Source organism: Mesoplodon densirostris, chromosome 8 (genome assembly GCF_025265405.1).
Source record: "Mesoplodon densirostris isolate mMesDen1 chromosome 8, mMesDen1 primary haplotype, whole genome shotgun sequence".
NCBI lineage: Eukaryota > Metazoa > Chordata > Mammalia > Artiodactyla > Ziphiidae > Mesoplodon > Mesoplodon densirostris.
This window is the reverse complement of record NC_082668.1, coordinates 55977497-55997381: the sequence shown is the minus strand read 5'-3', so window position 1 is coordinate 55997381 and position 19885 is coordinate 55977497. Positions and strand designations below refer to the sequence as shown.

The 19885-nt window shown below is 43.1% G+C and overlaps 1 protein-coding gene across 1 annotated transcript in view; it reads left to right on the top strand.

Annotated features, from left to right (window-relative positions):
- TMEM163 (transmembrane protein 163) overlaps positions 1 to 19885 on the top strand; it is a 254477-nt gene that overhangs the window by 163875 nt on the left and 70717 nt on the right. The gene's annotated exons all lie outside the window — the stretch shown is intronic.

Here is a 19885-nt window from a genome sequence, read left to right as displayed (position 1 = left end):
ATATGATAGGCCCCTTCTGGGATGGTCAGAGAGATGGGATGTCCCTTTATAATTCTCCCTGTTCTATGCACTTGAGTCTAGAGTGAATATTTGTATGCTCATTTGTCTGTCCATCCATTCATCTATCCGTGGATCAATCCGAAACTGCGTAACTCAGATTGGGACTTGAACCCCCAGGCCAGGACTCAAACCCCGTCAAACCCCAGTCTGGGAATTGAACCCACTGTCTTTTCATTGAAATCACACACCTGGTCTCAGGACTTACTGAAGTTCAAGTTCTTTATGTCTCGGCACAGAAAGAATTCAGTGAGAGACAAAGTGATAGGTATTTATTTAGAGAGATACACATTCCACAGACAGAATGTGGTCCCTGACTTATGGGGTGGCTAGTTTCTATGGGCTGGGTAATTGCATAGACTAAAGAGTGGGAGGATTACTCCAACTATCTTGGAGAAGGGGCAGGGATTTACACTAATTGGGCCACCGCCCACTTTTTGACCTTTTATGGCTAGCCTCAGAACCATCATGGCTCTGGTGAGTGTGTCTCTTAGCATGCTGCTATATACAGTGAGTGTATAATAAGGCTCAAGGTTTTTGTCATATCCTCAGCGTCTGTGTCATTCTTTTAAAGGTTGTGCCCTGTCCCCTTCCGTCCTGTTTCAAATCCATCTACCAATCCACCCATCCTTCCGGCCTCTCTCAATTTGTGTTATTGGAATCTTTGCTCCCTTGAATTTTTATGCTTTTTTTTCCCTTTCTTTTTAAGTAAGATGAGTTCTCCACTGTAATTTACAGAAGACATCTTGAAGGCATTCTAAATTATTCTACTTGTCTTCTCTCCCTCTCTGTATTAGAGGATATTGCTTGCCCCAGTCTCTACATCTTGTGGGTGATGATTTTGTCTTTGAGGTACTTGTGTCTGTGACCATAAAACATGTGTCTTTCCGATTTCCATTTTTTTATTCTCTTGGTAATCCCCAGGTTCCAAAGTCAGATATGTTGGTTTTGAATCTCAGCTCCACAACTTGTCAGCTCTGTGACCATGGGAAGCTATCCTAACTGGTCTATGCCTTGTTTCCTTACCTGGAAAAAACGGGAAATAACAGTACCTCCTCATAGGATTATTGTGACGATTCTGTGAGTGAGATAATCATCACATATACGATGTAATATAATATTATGTTATATGTATTAACTTAGAGCAGTGTTTGGCATGTAGTTCAGTAAGCCTTAGCTGCCATTGTTATTAATTATAAAGGGGGCTCCCCTGGGACTGAGCCATCACTGGTCATTAGAGCAGCAGCTTTACTCCACCTCTGCAGCATTTGGACAGTTGAATACAAATGAGTAAATGCCCTGTGCTTTGTTGCGGTGCCCAGACAGAAGGTATTCTTGATGGGGGATGCTGTGTCACAATCAGACATACAAATGTTGAGTGTCAGGGGACTCAGATAGTAATATATCTGAGGTTGCATGTGCCAGATGGAAAGCTTGAAAGATGATGCCAAAACTGATTCGAGAATGAGAGCAAATTTTAGTTTAGCTGTTGGCTTTAGATAGAACACAAAAACTTCTTTTAAGTGTTAACTGTGTATTTTAATGCGCATTAGCTCTTGTAACAAATATAATTAAAGTATCAAATCTCTGATATCACAGATGATATTCTTCAGGATAAGGTTAATTTTTGAACAATTGACTCAACTTATTGGTTGAAAAAGTTAAGGAACAATAGTAGTAAACTGATTTTGTAAAATTTCAAATGACGGTATTATAATGATAGAAGTTGAATTAGCACTGGTCTAGCTGAAGGAGCAGTGAATGCATCTACCCAGGCTGTTGCTGGCTGGTATTTGAGGAATACAGTGAGAACAATCTGGAGAGTGCAGTACAGACATATACTCGACTTTCAAGTGCTGGTCCCTGTGCTATCAGAAGAACACATATTCTCTGGATTTATAGTTGCGCTATCCAATATGGCAGCCACTAGAGGCTCTTTTAGCATTTATATGTGGCTGTTCCTGAGAGGTGTTGTAACTGTAAAATACACACCAGATTCCAAAGACATAGTAAGAAAAATAGAGTATAAACATTTTATTAATAATTTTAAAACAATATTGATTACTTGTTTAAGAATATTTTGGATGTATTGGGTTAAATAAACTATTACAATTAATTTTACTTGCTTCTGTTTACATTTTTAATATGGTTTTTAGAAATTTAAAATGACATATGGGGCTTATATTATATTCCTATTGGGCCTTGCCCTCAGAAGAGAAAGCTCTTCCCTCTGCCTTCTCTTATTTTGGAGTTAATAACCCAGAATTTGATTTGCAATTCTAGAAGGAATTGAATTCAGTGTTTCTCAATTTCTCTCTTCTAATTTGCTTTTTAAATCTGATTTCCTTTATGCTACAATGAATCTCTTACATATTAGTCACAAAGCCACAAATTATTGTGGCTTTTCTATAGTGTTGGGATCTCTGTGAGCATTTGCCAGGTGGCCTGGAGTTTTTCCAACATTAAGGTTGATGACAAGAAATGTCATTGGTTTCACTGTTTTTAATGATCCCCAAACAAGTACCCTTAAAAAATGTGCATCTTTATTAATACCCATAAGGCAGAAACTCACAGATTTGCTTTGATAATTCCCAGATGATTGTTCAACATGATGATACCCATGGATTCATTTGGAGATTCTTAATCTAGGGATTAAAATAACACTCAATCACCTGTATCGTTGGCTTAGTTTAAAGTTTTAATCCCTGGCTCATCTCATGTAAATTAAAAATTCATGAAATCACTGCCAGCTGAGAAACTGATATTTGCATATTAATGAGCATGAATGAATTATGAGGGGCATAGCCAGAAGAGCCTTTGGTTTTCAGTTAGTTGCTGGAGAATAAGAGTTGAGAGAATGGGGAAATACCCAACTAGTTCTTAGTTAACTCTTCTAATTTTCCCTCCTCAGCCTTGCTGCCTGATGACAGTGGGTGTGACGAGTGTCTGATGCTGAGAGGGAGAGAGCATGTGTTCACCACCATCACACAGCAGAGCTCTAATAAGCTTTGCTTTGTTTCACACTTTTTTTTACTGTGCTAAAAAACATATCCTATTTACCGTCTTAAATATTTTAAGTTCATAGTTCAGTAGTGTTAAGTGTATTCACGTTGCTGTGGGTCGTCAAATTCACAGAGACAGAAGGTGGAACACTTCAGTATTTTTAAACAATGTAAAGACATATTTGACTAGAGGATGGCAATAAGAATTGAACAGTTATAAATCTAAGCTTCCTCATTTTCCACAGAGCAACTAAACAATAAATACATTTCAAGAAATAGATGACAGAATACCTCATGCAAAATTCCAAAGTCATGTAGTCACTTAGATTAACCCAAACTGTTTGTAAATTAAAAGACAACAGCAAAAGGTCACAAAAAGCCTATTTCTTTCATAGCGTCATGGATGATTTTTTTTTTTTTTTTTTTTTTTTTGCGGTACGCGGGCCTCCCACTGTTGTGGCCTCTCCCGTTGTGGAGCACAGGCTCCGGACGTGCAGGCTCAGCGGCCACGGCTCACGGGCCCAGCTGCTCTGCGGCATGTGGGATCTTCCTGAACCGGGGCACGAACCCGTGTCCCCTGCATCGGCAGGCGGACTCTCAACCACTGCGCCACCAGGGAAGCCCCTATGGCTGATTCTTTAAGCAGATAAGCAAAGTACTATAAAGAATGGTCAAAACTTGGCCTCAGCTATCTTCTGGTAATTATTAATACCACTGTTTGTAGTTTTGTTGTCCAAGGACAAAAGCTCCATGGGATCGATCACCTTCTGCTGTTACTGGAACAGATCTCCAGGAATTTTTCATCTTGCAGATTGAGACTCTATACTCATTAAACAACTCCCTATTACCCCTCCTCTAGCCCTTGGTAGCAACCACTCTACCTTCTGTCTCTATGAATTGGACAACCCTAGGTCCCTCATATAAATGGAATCATACAGTATTTGCCCTTTTGTGACTGACTGGCTTGTTTCACTTAGCGTAGTGTCTTCAAGGTTCATCCATGTTGTAGCATGTGTCAAAATTTCTTTCCTTTTTAAGACTGAGTAATATTCCGTTATATGTGTAGACCACGTTTTGTGATTCCATTCATCTATTGATAGACATTTGGGTTGTTTTCATGTCAGCCATTGTGAATAATGTTGCTTTGAATATGGATGTACACACATCTCTCTTCATGACCCTGCTTTCAGTTCTTTTGGAAATACACCCAGCAGTGGGATTGGTGGGTCATGTGGTAGGACTATTCCTTCCTTGCTTCCTTCCTTCCTCCCTCCCTCCCTTCCTCCCTTCCTTCCTTCCTTCCTTCCTTCCTGATCTAGTTCCCTGACCAGGGATCGAACCCACCTCCCCTGCAGTGGAAGCGCGGAACCTTAATCACTGGATGGCCAGGGAAGTCCCAGGACGATTTTTAATGTTTCGAGGAATCTCCATACTTTTCTCCATAGCAGTTGCTTCATTTTGTAATTCCACCAGCTAGTTATCTATTTTGAAAAGCTCCAAATTTACATCATCTTCCTGTGGTAGGAAATATGTATGTGGGGAAGGTGGACCGTTGGGCTTACATGCGGTAACGATTTTCAACAGGTGACTGTGTTAGAAGGAGGGGCAAGGGAGTCATTTGTTTGTAAGGGAAGGATTCTAAGAATACACTAGGATATCCAGCTGGGTGAGGGTTGGGAGGACCACAGCAAGGTTAGTGACTAGTCAGCGTTGGATTAGAAATCCTGCTTTGGTTGGCAGTTGTTGGTGTGGGACACTAACTTGACGGTGGGATGCTAAGGACCAGGATTTCACAGGTGGTTTATTTATTGGTGTGGATTTAGGGTGGGAGTGGGTGGCTGAGGTAGGGTGAGGACAGAAAGTCAGGGCCAGGGCTTCCCTGGTGGCGCAGTGGTTGGGAGTCCGCCTGCCGATGCAGGGGACACGGGTTCATGCCCCGGTCCAGGAGGATCCCACATGCCGTGGAGCGGCTGGGCCCGTGAGCCATGTTTGCTGAGCCTGCACGTCCGGAGCCTGTGCTCCGCAATGGGAGAGGCCATAGCAGTGAGAGGCCCGCGTACCGCAAAAAAAAAAAAAAAAAAAAAAGTCAGGGCCAGGTGTGAGGCCAGGTGTTGGCTGGATGCTCCGTCTGGGATCCAGGGGTGTTTGCAGAAGTCAGGGAGGGGATGAAGGCAGCAAAGCAGGTGCTGTTGTCATCAGTGAACGGGTAGGGGGAGAACCACGGGGAGGGGTCCTGGGTGGTTTACTCTGAGGGCAACTGGGAGTGTTGGCGGAGAGAGCCAGAGAAGTGGTTTGGAATTCACCAGAAGGAAGACAGGCTTTGAGACTGTGGATGAGAGAGAAACGCTGTCTCAACTGCAGAGGTAGGGAAGGCAGCTTCCTTAGGGAACAGCTAGGGTTTTTGTGTTTTTTTTTTAAATTTCATTGGAGTATAGTTGATTTACAATGTTGTGTTAGTTTCAGGTGTACAGCACCATGATTCAGTCATACATGTACATATATTCCTTCTTTTTCAGATTCTCTTCCCATATAGGTTATTACAGAATATTGAGTAGAGTTCCGTGTGCTATACAGTAGGTGCTTGTTGGTTCTCTATTTTATAGATAGTAGCGTGTGTATGTTAATCCCAAGCTCCTAATTTATCCCTCCTCACCTCCCCGCCACCACCTTTCCCCTTTGGTAACCATAAGTTTGTTTTCGAAATCTGTGAGTCTGTTTCTGTTTTGTAAATAAGTTCATTTGTATCATTTTTAAAAATTAGATTCCACGTATGAGTGATAACATGATATTTGTCTTTCTTTGTCTCAACCAGGTTTTATTAGGGCAAGAGGTGAGGGGAAGAGGCAGAAAAGTTTGAGAATGTGGAGACTGGGAGTAGGATGGAAGTGTTTGGGGGCAAGGGAGCAGGGAGACACGGAGGAGTGTGGTTATAAGGGTGCGGTGGTGATGGTTGTCCTGGCGATAGTGGATTGCTATGAAGCCACGCAAAAGAATGAAGCACGCTTTGTACACTTATATTGTGATCTCCGAGGTTCATTAAGTGAGGAAAGCCTGGAGCCAAATCGTATTTAGAGTCTTTTCTCTTTGTGGATGCAAACCTCTTTTGTTAAAACCACACACTGTTTTGACATATGAAAAACAATCTCCGCAAGCATACCAAGGAGACCAGCAGCAGGGTCGCCTCTGGGAGGGGGACTGGGGACAGAGAAAGAGGGGAGACAGTTTATATCCTTTAGACCAGAGCTGTGCATTGAACTCTCTGTGATAATGGACATGTTCTCTCTACTGTCCAATACGGTAGCTATTAGCCACACGTGGCCCTTGAGCCCTTGACATGTGGCTAGGATGACCAAGGATCTGGATTTTTAACTTTATTTAATTTTAATTAATTTAAATTTATATAGTCACACGTGTGGCTAGTCGCTACCATATTGGATAAAGCCTCTTGAGCTGCTTTGATCATTTTTACTCTATTTTTTAAAAACAGACAAAGTTGTTAATAAATCACAGTCCAGGGGACTTGGAAATGAGAGAAAGATATTGAGGGGGGAAGGAGATGATGGATGCAGAGGGCGTGGGAGAAATTAGTGTAAGAGGAATTTGGCAAGGTCGAAAGACATAGAGAATTTCACGCCTGTCTTAGCTGTTCTCAGCCCCGGGTACCATGTAAGGCCACAGGAAGGACCACAGCCTCCCGCTGCCGTCAGCTGCAGAGGGCCATCAGGATGCTTGCCTTGGAAGGTACAGCTGGGTGCTCACTGGGGGCCTGTGACGTTTTGCATCTGATTGCAGCACAGGTGGGAGGCCCCCCGAAGGCTCCTCAGTGCCAGCTGTCTGTTTGGGCCATCCATCCTTCAGCTCCCTGAGATGGAGAGGCGGAAGCAGATGGAAGGCTGTGCACCTTTACAGGCTTCTAATTCTGCCACATTGAGGCAAAAATGCAGCTTGGGAGGTTGTTCTCTTGTGCCAGATGTACCTCCAAATGGCATTATGCTCCGCAGCATATCGGAAAGCAAATGTGAGAGGCACAGAGGAATATTCTTAGAGAGATGGAAATGCTTTGTGTGTCTTCTCATGTAAAAAAGGTGGAGCACGCTGGTTCTCACCCAGGCAGGGTGTTTGCCCTGTTTCCTTTTCCAATGTGCTTGGCCTGAAAACTACCAGTTGACAGGATAGCTTGATAGTCTTTTTTTGTTTTTTTTTTGAATTTTATTTTATATATTTTTTTAAACAGCAGGTTCTTATTAGTCATTCATTTTATACACATCAGTGTACACATGTGAAAGCCAATCTCCCAATTCATCCCACCACCACCCCACCCCCGCTGCCACTTTCCCCCCTTGGTGTCCATACATTTGTTCTCTACATCTGTGTCTCTGTTTCTGCCCTACAAACAGGTTCATCTGTACCATTTTTCTAGGTTCCACATATATGCGTTAATATACGATATTTGTTTTTCTCCTTCTGATAGTCTTTTGATTCCTGGTTTCAGTAGCCCCCTTGCTGGTTTTGAAACCAGGCCAGAAATGGAAAAAGAAAACTGCTGCAGTCAAGAGAGGATGGGTTGGTGATTTGCTTTTGGCTTCTGGTCTAAATGGACCACAAAGGCAGAGAGTTACACCAAGAACGTATTAAAATAGTACCACGGGGCTTCTCTGATGGCGCAGTGGTTGGGAGTCTGCCTGCCGATGCGGGGGACGCGGGTTCATGCCCCGGTCCGGGAGGATCCCACATGCTGCGGAGCGGCTGGGCCCGTGGACCATGGCCGCTGGGCCTGCGTGTCCAGAGCCTGTGCTCCGCAACGGGAGAGGCCCCAGCAGTGAGAGGCCCGCGTACCGTAAAAAAAAAAAAAAAAAAAAAATAGTACCACGTCCCTCCACCCCCCTGCCCCCCTTCTCAGGGAGCATTCCATCTACCCTTAAACTGAGGGCTCTGGAAAGGTGAATTGCATTTCCTCCACATTTGTCTAGTGCTCTTAACTTTACAAAGCTCTTGAGTGTGTTTTAACTCAAGAGCAGACCTTGAACTAGAAGAATAAATAACTTCCGAGATGACCTCCATGCCTGATGAGAGCTAATGCAGAAGGTAGAGCCTTGATAGCAGGACATGAGCTGCTATCCTGAGCTCATCTGCCTGGAATAGTTTAGATTTAGTCTTGCCTGAAGGCAGAAGGGACCCGCCAGACACAAACATGATATTAATGGGTTGTGATGTGGTGGGCAGGATGTGTTTGAGGAAGGAGGGTAGGCTTGGTCCCTGTTACCAGTTGAATTGTGTCTCACCAAAAGATGTTGAAATTCTAACCCCCTGTGCCGCAGAATGATGCCTTATTGGGAAATAGTATCTTTGCAGGTGTCACCAAGTTAGATGAAGTCCTAATCCAGTACAACTGGGGTCTTTGTAAGAAGAGGAGACACACAGAGACAGAGGCACTCAAGGAGAAAATGACCATGTGACAATGGGGTCAGAGTTCAGAGTGATGTATGTACAAGCCAAAGAATGCAAGGATTGTTGGTAAATCCCAGCAGCTAGAAGAGACAAGGAAGGCTTCTGCCCTGTAGGTTTCAGAGGGAGTGTGAGCCTGCCAACACCTCGATTTCAGACTTTGAGACCCCCAAACTGAGACAATAAACTGCTGTTGTAAGACCCCCAATTTGTGGTGCTTTGTTATAGCAGCACAGGAAGCTAATACTGTCCCGGAGAGGAATTCTCTGTAAGACCTGCACTCACTTGCTCCGTGACCTTCAGTGGTTCATTAATCTTTTGAAACTTCAGTTTTCTCATGTGTGAAAGTGGGGAGGGCCATCATAGCTACCAAAGGGCATTGAGGTGAAGATTGAACATGATATTGAATGTAACATCAATATACGCTCAAAAAATGTCAGGCCACTTCTTTTCCATCCCTAGAGTTTTGAAAATGTTTTTTATTAGTCAGTACTGGGATAGTTTCTCATTCTCTGCTCTACTGTTCTATTTTGCTTTCAAGAGTGTGGAATAAAAGACTCTGCAAAGAAAAATTGGAAAAACTGAAATACATGCTTTGGCATATGTAGAAGGTTGCTTTAGACCTTGAGACATGGGGTAGTAGTGTAGTGAGGTGATAAAAGATTATTCCTTGATTTCCTGATTTCATCCCATGCCCCTCCTCCATCCCCCATTTTGGATAAAGACAAAGGTTGTAAAAGGTTGGGGTAATTCCTAGTGCCCCAAAGAATACAGTAAAACTCACTTGTTATAGGACCTCCCTGAGCTAACATTTTGATTTATAGCTTGTGTGTGTGTGTGTGTGTGTGTGTATGCACACATGTGCATGGTTCCATATACATCCTTTTTTTCCCACATAAATAGAGATGATCTATATATACTCTTTTGAAACTGGGTTTTCTCTGCTACCAGCACGTTTTGAATATCATCCCATCTTAAGACAGAGATATGTTATTTTTTGATAGCTATGCAGTATTCTATGTATGGATTTAACATATTTTGTTTAAGCAATTTTCTACTGAAGACATGGGTTGTTTTCAGTGTCCTGAAGTTAGAAACAACCTGAAATAACTACCTGACACATTTATATTTTAATTCTTGTCCTCTTATTTCTTCAGGATAAATTACTAGAAGTCTGGGTCAAATAATATGCTAACTTATAACTGATGCCCGGTGTCATACTGTGCTCCAAAAAAGGTCATACTGATTTACATTCCCACTGGCAGGGTGAGGATGTAGGTTTACTCACTTTTGCCCGCACTAAGTGTTATCATTCATTTTGATCACAGCCCTTTGTCCAGGTGGAAAATTGAATTCTCTATGTTAACACACATATAAAGAAATGTTAGTTACCAGTCTAGCTGAGCATTTTCACATATGTGTTTTTGGCATTTGTATTTCTTTTGGGAAATGGGTTGCCAGAATTTCAGATGGGATGAGAAGTCTTTTATTTCCATTTTGGGACGTTGCCCAGACTCTAGCTGGTAGAACTTCGGTGACTAAGGAAGTACAACTTCCTTCCTGCTCTGCCCAGCCCCATCCCCCCATAATTCTTTTTTTTTTTTTTTTTTTTTTTTGCAGTGCCATATTTTTTTCTTTCATAGATCTAATTACCTATATTTAATTGATGTATTGGTATATTTGTTTATTGCCCATCGCCCTCACAAGATTTTACGCTCAAAAAAGCGTGGGTATTCCTTGACTGTCATATTCTTTTCAACTCCTAGAATAATGCCTGGCATTTAATAGGTGCCGGTTATCGAGTTGCAGGATGAACGATTGAACTGTGGAACCCCTTCATCTTATGTAAATTTTCATAACCTTTATTAAGATGATAAGTATTTACTGAGCACCTGCTCTGTACCTGGTATGCGGGACTGTGCGTTAGGTAGCGGTATTATTTAACACTTGGTAGAGAAGGTAAATATTGCTGCTGAAGGCTCATGGCTGGTAAATGGGTACAATTGGAGTCTGAACCTAGGTCTTGCTTGCCTGGAAATTTGCTTGTAACCATTATGTAACACTGCCTCTCCAAAGGACCATTTGTGTGTCTTGGTTTTACCACTTTGTTGTCCTTCCCACTCCTGGAAATGTTCCTTCCTAGCAATTAGCTGCAACCCAAAATTGATTGGCGGGAGAGGGAAAGTGGAATTAAGAACTAGACAGTATTCAACTTGAAGTGCAGTCCTGGGCTTTGGTTCTGTGTACAGTGGGGAGATGGTTGGCAGCTGGCCAGGCAAGGATAAACTGCCTGGGCCACCTCGGGACAGTCTAGGGGCAGGGTTGGTCTGCCCAGGAGCTGGTGGTCATGTCCCGGGTCGCCTGGCAATGACTGCTGAGACAAGCACTGCAGCCCTGCGATGTCTCAAAGGCCTTGTGAATGAGGATCATTTGTCTTAGCTGCAGCCTGGATTTCTTCCATGCTCTTTGCAACTTTGGTTCCTGTTTTCAGGCCAAGCTGGCAGCTGGCTAGGGCCTGCTGGATTCTGGGCTGAGGGCTTTGCCGTCAAGGAACAGGAGCGCGAGTTTGTCCATGGCTGTGGCCTCTCCTCTGGCACCTGCTGCAGGATGGGGCATTTGCTGAGTGGAGAGCATTCTCTCTCCAAGAACACCGGCCGGTCAGTTTCACCCTGAAGATGGGTCACCCTTTGGGATTTGGGTTTGGATGTCCCATTGACCGTCATCCTTCCATCTGCCACTCTGGGCTGCGGTAGTCTAAACCACTGCCTGTGCTTTGAGGTGAGCAGACTTAGTTCTGAAGCCCTCTTTGAAGTGGGGAGATTTTTTTTATATATATAAATTTATTTAGTTATTTATTTTCTGGCTGCGTTGGGTCTTCGTTGTTGCACGTGGGCTGTCTCTAGTTGCAGCGAGTGGGGGCTTCTCATTGCGGTGGCTTCTCTTTGTTGCAGAGCACAGGCTCTAGGCACACGGGCTTCGGTAGTTGTGGCACGAGGGCTCAGTAGATGTGGTGCACAGGCTTAGTTGCTCCACGGCATGTGGGATCTTCCCGGACCAGGGCTTGAACCTGTGTCCCCTGCATTGGCAAGCGGATTCTTAACCACTGTGCCACCAGGGAAGTCCGAGGCCCTTCTCTTTGTGACCACTTTGGTCAGTGGGAGACATTGGCAGATAATTTCCCTTCACTGAGGGGTCCTAGTTTCAGAGGACATCTCTGTGGGCTTGGTTCCTCCATAGTTGTCCTTGAAGGTTCACAGTCAGAATTTTCAGGGCATATTTCCTCTCCCTTCAGTCTCCTATCGAACATTTTAAATTCAGTTTTGCATAGTACTTGCCACTAATGACTAATTAATGCCAAAATGTTGCTGCTAGTTATAGCTGGTGGTGACTTTCTTCTTTATACTTTCTGGTTTTTGGAAAAATATTTTACAAGGTACATGTGTTATTTTTGTAATCCTCTCAAGCATCCTTTTTTCCCATTGGGGGAATAGAAAGGGACTAAAAGCCCTCCTCTCCTCTCTGTTTTTACTGCCTGCCTGTGGGTGCTGCTGTGCTCACCATCAATGCCACCCGGTGCTTTTACATATGCTTACTTCCTTGTTGAAGTGACCCACCACAGTGCCTGTAGCCTTCCTATGGGTGGTCATGAAATTGCCTTGATTAGAACTCTGGTGACTTTTTCCTCCCTGGTCCCCTGCCCTTCTCTAAATAGAGGCACCCTTTGAGCTTTTAGTCAGCATGGGTTTTACAAGCATCTCTGGCTGATTCAGCTTATTCATATCACTAAATAGAAGGCACCTAGAGGGATACTTGAGTTGGTTTTTTGTTTCTTGGTTTTTTGGAGAATAATTTCTATCTACCTCATAAAATTGTTATGAAAAACAAATGAGATAATATAGGTAAGTTTCTTGTCACAGTGTTGCTTGTTATGTATAGTAGGTGTTGGATAAATGGGGGTTAGTTTTATTATTTAAAAAAATATTTAGTTGTTTATTTATTCACTCATTTATTTTGGCTGCGCTGGGTCCTGGTTGCGGCATGTGGACTCTTAGTTGAGGCATGCATGCGGGATCTAGTTCCCCGACCAGGGATGGAACCTGGGCCCCCTGCATTGGGAGCGCCGAGTCTTGCCCTCTGGACCACCAGGGAAGTCCCAAATGGTTTTTTTTTTTTTTTTTAACAGTAGGCCTTCCAGACGAAATAGAGATAGGTATGTGTTTTTAAAAATAGCTTTATTGAAGCAGACTCACAGATCTAGAGAACAAACTAGTGGTTACTAGTGGGGAGAGAGAAGGGGGGCAATATAGGGGTGGGGAGTAAGAGGTACAAACTCTTAGGTATAAAATAAGCTTCAAGGTAAACAACAAGGTCCTACTGTATAGCACAGGGAACTATATTCAATATCCTATAATAAACCATAATGGAAAAGAATATGAAAAAGTATATATATTTGTGTAACTGAAGCACTTTGCTATACAGCAGAAATTAACACAGCATTGTAAATCAACTATATGGTAATAAATTATAAAAAAAGAATAAGAAATATAAGCTACAAGGATATGTTGTACAACATGGAGATTATAGCCAATATTTTATAACTATAAATGGAGCATAACCTTTAAAAATTGTGCATCAGTATATTATATACCTGTAACTATATAATAATGTATAGCAACTATACTTCAATAAAAATATAAAAATAGATTAAATTATAATTCACATAGCATACTGTTTATGCACTGAAAGTGTACATACACATCAATGGCTTTTAGTATGTTCACAGTTGTGCACCTATTGCCACAATCAATTTTAGGACATTTTTATCACCACAAAAAGAAGCTTCACTCTCTTTAACTTTCACTGTTCAAACCCTCCCAATCCCTTTTCCCTCTTCCTAGTCCTCGGCAACCACGAATCTCCTGTCTGTCCTGTAGTTTTGCCTATCCAGGACCTCTCATGTAAGTGCAATCATACACTGTGTGGCCCTTTACTCGGCATGTTTTCTTCTTTTCCTTAGTCTGTCACTTAGTTTAATGTTTTCAACATTTCTCCACTTTATAGTAGATATCAGTGTTTCCTTTCTCTTTATTGCTGTGTAATATCCCATTGTATGGATGTGCCACATTTAATTTATCCCTTCATCAGTTGATGGACATATGGGTTGTTTTTCTGTTTGGCTATTGTGAATAATGCTGCTGTGAACTTTTCTGCGCTAGTGTTTGTGTGGAAATATGTTTTCACTTGGGGGGATTTATACCTAGGAGTGGAATTGCTGTGTTGTATGGTAACTCTATGTCTAATATTTGAGGAATTGTCAAACTGTTTTCCAAAGTTGCTGCACCATTTTACATTCCTGCCAGCAACTTACGAGGTTTCTAATTCCTCCACGTTCTTGCCAGCACTCGTTATTACCTGTCTGTTTGATTCTAGCCATCCTAGTGAGTGTGAGTAATATCTTTGTGGTTTTGATTTATACTTGAGGGTTCATATGCTTTGGAAAAATCAACTTTCTCTTCCCTTGTTTTACTCCTGGTCTTGATTCCCAAGGACCCTTTAGAAGGGTCTACCCCTTTGCGCTACCCCTGCTAGTAAAGTGGCTTGTGTCTGGAGAAAGCGGCCTCCAAGAGGCCCTCTATCCCACTGACGATATCCTCCTGGCCTTCTTCTGGCTCTGCAGAGTCTGGCTTTTGGCCTTATAGGCTGAGGCTTGGTGTTAACGGCACAAGGACAGGGGACTCAGATTAATCAAGCTTATAGACCTGACTGTAATAACAGGATGCCAATTTATCAGTGGATGCAAGGTATCTCCATTATAAGACCTGGTCTGGGTGTTCACGTGGTTTTTTCCATCTGTATCCTTGTATGTAGACCCATGTAGAAATCCTGGGTATTGGAACAAACAGGGGTTACGTGAATGCAGTGTTTTGTGGATTCAGGCTCTGAGAGCCTGATATATCCATTTGTATAGCAGACATACTGCTCAGGACTAAAAGGAACTACCTTTGATAACTAGGATACTGCCTGAGAGTCTCTCTCCTTTGGGAAGCATACTCTGGAGGGATTTATCATATTTGTCTTTATGATTAATTTCCTTCTGTGTGTTTCCCTAACTGACCAACCCCTTTCTGATTTATGAGATTTTTCTTCTGTTATGTTGATAGTATCACCATGTTCTAGCAATGGAGACTTCCCATTCTTTTTTTTTTTTTTTAATTCCATATTTTCTGAGTGCCTATAGGCCCTAAACATACAGCTGTGGATTTTATAGTCTGGCAGGGAACCAGGGCCAGGGAGCCAAAGGATTTTTGTAGAGTTCCTATTCTGATCTGCTAGGTTTTGATCTAAAAGTTTAACTCTAAAGACAGTCTTAATTACTGATTTTCGTACCATGCTTTGGGCGCTGTGCCAAGTACTTTCTCTGATATGTCTCCTTGAATCCTCAGAACAATCCTATGAGGTGCAGGTGTCACTGTTCCAATTTTATAGCTGAGGAAATGGAGGCTTAAGGAGACACAGTGGCTTGTCCCGAGTTGGAGAGCTGGGATTTATGCTGGCAATTTGCACCAAGCCCTGCTGGACTCCAAAGCCTGGTGTTGCCTTCTTTTCGAGATGGCACCGTGTAGATCCTGTTCAGCTGGGAAGCCCCGTGGATTCATTGTGTGCTGATGACCCGGCGTGACTTGGACTCAGAAGTAAGCAGGAATCAGGAGAGAAGAGCTGGGAGTAGCTCCAAACCTTAGTCATCGCTCACAAGGATGTCTCAGGGCTTCACAGCGAGCTGGAAGGGGTTTGTGAAAGGATCTCCTTTCATTTTCCCTGCAGCCCCAAAAGAAGTCATCTTTCCAATGTGAGAGGCCAAAAGATCCATGTTTTAGGTTTGTTTTTGCTACATATAATGTAACTACCCTTCGCTTTTATTTCCTCCTCTATTCGGTAAAGATTAACACTGCCTTGGAGGTATCAGGTAAGGGACAAAAAAAGAGTGTGTTCTGAAGAGCTGAAAAGGGTTGCATGTTTGTGTGTTTATACGTGTGTAGATATATACACACACATACATGTATACATAATACATAAGCAAATAAATAAAAGTTTATATGTATAAAAATATGTATTCTTAAATACAATTAAACTACTAAACTTAAATTCTTTAAAACAATTTTTATTTTATTGCAGTAAGAACACTTAAGGTGAGATCCACCTTAACAAATGTTTAAGTCTAAGAAACAGTATTGTTACTATACATTGTTACAGTCGTAGTACAGCAGAATCTCTAGGACTTTGGCATCTTGCTAACAAAATTTTTGCCTGCTGCTAAGCAACTTCCCATTTGCCCCTCCCCCCTTTAGTTAAAGGCTTAAATACAGGGCACTAGAGGGGAAAATCTCCGAGAAGATTTAGTATATGTACAGAAAATTTGCTCCAAGCTTTAAATGGCAGGGTTAACACCCACGACACCCCCATAACTTTCCAAGGGCGACTCTGAGAACCCGCAAAGTTGCCGTGTTTCTCTATTTGCTACTGTGTTGCTCCAAAGGGGTCCTTTAGTGTGGGTGTGAGCACCCACTAAAATTTGTTCCTTGGCAATTTCAACCTATAAATCATTTGCCCTTTCTGAGCGTGTACTTTTAACGAGAGGACCTGTGTGAAAGATACATCAGTGGCGTGGACATCCCCTACAAACCAGCCTGACCTTACCTGCTTTTAAATCAAAGTTCAAATCCTCATCCTCTCCCAAGGTGACTGAGGCTGAGATCATGGGAAAGTCGGGTTCTCCGAGGTGCAATTTTTTGGATGTGAAGACATGTGCTGGAGTCTGAAATTGAGTGCCCTTCAAAAATAGTAGCGGTAGGGAGACTCTGTTGACAAGTTATGTCTGAGAGAATAGATGGAAGTTTGGAAAGTGACATGTTTACGTATTGCAAACATGGCGCCCCTTTTTAACCCCTATTCTGAGTAATCATTTTGTTGGCTCCAGTTAAGACCCATCTGGCTAAATACCTGCTCTTCCTCAGGGTTCCTGTGGCTGTTGGGATCAACAACTCAGGAAAGGTGGTCACGGAGGGACTCTTTCCTGACGTGTGCGAGTGTAGGAAAGATTTATGGATAAATACGTCTTAAGGGACTTCCATGAAGTATAGGTGAATCTAAACCTGGTCCTTCTTTTGAATTCTGTAGCTCATCTGCATTTCTGGGTGATGAATGATGATCTAAGCATCCGGTTTCTGGTCGGATAGGTGTTTTGTGAATTGCAAGGAGCTAAACTTTATTATGTATGTGTGTATGTACCTGTGTATTTATTTTCCTCATATGTGAGGGGCTAAACTTTGTTTTGAAGCAAGTCTAGTTTTCCTGATCAGATTCCTATCAGGAGTCGCATTTTCTAACACCCGACTCTGATATGTACTCATTGATTCAGCAATGAATTGCTGAGTGCCCACCAGGTGTCATGTCAGGTACTTATCGAGACACCAGGAAACAGACAAACAAGCCTCTGCTCTCATGGACCTAACAGGAGGAGACAGAGCGTAACGTGATTGTAGAGAGAAGTAAGAGCTGTGAACAAAATCAACCAGGTGACGTAACGGGGGATGTGTGGAGGGCTTCTCTGAAGTTGGGGGTCAAAGAAGGTCCCAGAACTGTTATTTCGGATGGCAGGAAGGGGCCAGGAGGAAAAGCATCGCTGGGCAGAGCGGTTGGTGGGAACCAGCCTTGGTGTGTTCAAAGGTCAGAAAAATAGGTTCTTGTGGCTGGACCCAGTTAGTGGGGGGCAAAGGGGAGATGAAGCTGAGAGGTGGCCAGGGCTTTGGGACCCTTGGGAGGAATTTTGATTATCAGAACAGTGGGAATCCTTGGACAAGTCAGGGGGCAGAAGTGATCTGATTGTGTAATTTATGTCAGAGAGCTCAGGTGGTTTGTCATAAGGGAATTCTGCCATTCTTGTAAATGTGTGAAGCTGTGCGTTGTTTCTTTTAAAATGAAAATATTTTTATTCATTTCACTGATTATAGTTGTATATATTTGTAGAACAAATACATTTCAATTAATATAAAATTTAAAGTGAAAGTTTGATCTCATCATACTTACCCTCATCCTTTTCTCTCTCTCCCATAAAAGAGAAGCACAATGAACAGTTGGGTGTATGTATTTCCAGAATATTTTCTATGTAAATACAATATAACACACCACCCATATGCTTTATACACACACAACTAGGTGTAAATGAAAATAGGATCTTTCTGTATATCTTGTTCTGGAACCTACCTCTTTTTCCAACATAAAACCCAAGGACATTTCAAAATCTCCTACCTATGGATCTAACCCATTCTTTTTAATGGCCTCCTGGAGTTCTGCTGTTGGCTAAACCAAATTGATTTTGCAGTCTCCTATTAGTAAATGTGAGTTGCTCCAGCTTTTCTGTTGTAAGCTGTCATGCCGTCTACTGCTTGTGCGTGGATCTGTACACACCTCTTTGTGTATTCCTTTAGGCCCTGTGTTTGAAATATGGGGTCCCTTTTTTTTTTCTTTTTTTTTTTTTTTTTTTTGCTGTACGCGGGCCTCTCACTGCTGTGGCCTCTCCCGTTGCGGAGCACAGGCTCCGGACACACAGGCTCCGCGGCCATGGCTCGCGGGCCCAGCCGCTCCGCGGCATGTGGGATCTTCCGGGATCGGGGCACGAACCCGTGTCCCCTGCATCGGCAGGCGGACTCTCAACCACTGCGCCACCAGGGAAGCCCCTTTTTTTCTTTTTTAATGAGAGACAAACTGTGAATTTACAAATCCCGTAGTTCATCCTAGCCCAGTCTGTATTCTGAATGAGGGTGAAAGCTGACTTGTTGGCAAGAGCGTGCCTTACACAGGAGACCTGTCAGTCTCCAAGTACGGCGGGGCTGTGGTTTGCCCTGATCTGTAACCTTCGTGGTTCGAGGGGTGGCCACTGTGGTTGGAAACGCTGCCAGCCACAAATGCACGGGAGAATGAGGAACATATGCAGGGGATGATAACCTTACCTACTTGATATGCGCGTCAAGCCGGCAGGATTTCCCCAGGCGTCCTTCACTGTGTGGGCCCAGCTGCAGGCCTGAAAGAGGTTGCTTTCCCAAATATCATGAGTAACCAAAGCCACGGCCAGGCTTGCGAACAGTCGACTACACAAAGCTGGGTCGGCCCTTCACATAATTAACCAGAGATTCTGCATTTCCTGAAATGTGTTTGTTGGAGGTCCCAGTCAGGATCAAATACACGCTTCCTTACTATCGAATCTACATCTTGCAAGTACCACATCCTATTAAAAGCAGAGAGCTTAGGGAGAAGGATTTGGCTGATGCAAGGGCTCGGGAGAAAGCAATGACTTAAAGGGAAGTCTTCGGTGTGTGTGGCTGGACCCAGTCCCCATGATGTGATGATCCAGGAAGGCTAGTCTTGCCGAGATGTTTGGAGAGGAACTGCACAGCACTTGGGACTTGCTGCGTGTGGTTTGGACAGGAGGCTGGCCTCCATCCACTGCCTCTGTGTGCCCCGTCACCAGCCAGGAGGTGGTGGGCGCCTTCATGGGAAGGCGGATGGGCTTAGGATCGTAGCCCAAGTACATATTTCAATGGCCTTTCACAAGGGGGCTTTTTTGTTTGTTTGCTTTTAAAGGGCAAAGCAGAACCAATGTAGACGTTATCACTCCCTTCTCCACATCAGAGTCAGACAGTGACAGAAGCTGATAAAAGTCATCAGAGCTCAGGCCAGAAGGAATCAAAGCACAGTTGAGAAAATGTGAAAAAGTATGTCCATCAGTTTCTCTCTGGGGCCTAAGCTTTATAATGTTTGTTTGGCCCACTTCAAGAAAGGGAGGGTGTGTGTGCAGGTGCGTGTGTGCTGGGAAATTGAACTCTGGGAGAAAATATATTTGCACATTAGCTACTTTCCAGAAATAATTGCTTTGATTTATTCCCCCTTCAGTCCCAGAGGGAAGCCCAGGATATTAGGTTTAGGTCCAAAAGAAGGCATGTGTTGAGTCAAAGAAACAGCCTTAAAGTAGTAATTCATGTTTTTTTCTTTTTATAGAATAAAAAGGATTTGGGTAGATTTATTGAGGAAGATACTTTTGCATTTCATGGGGACCCATTTTATATTGGGAAGTCAATCTTTTTTCTCCTGCTTCTTAGAGAGTAGAACCCGGAGAGGAATCCACATGGATGGAGGGGCTGTGTCTTGGGCATCTGAAGAAACAGGGGCATTTGTAGGATGAACTTTAAGGGGAAGCGTAGGTACTGCCCCTGCTTCTGCTCTGTACATATCTCTTCTTAGAGTTTGAGACCCGTCTTCCTTTTGCTTTAGTATTCAGATGGGGACATGGAACTTCCTCACTTGCATGATTATAATTTTCTTGTGAA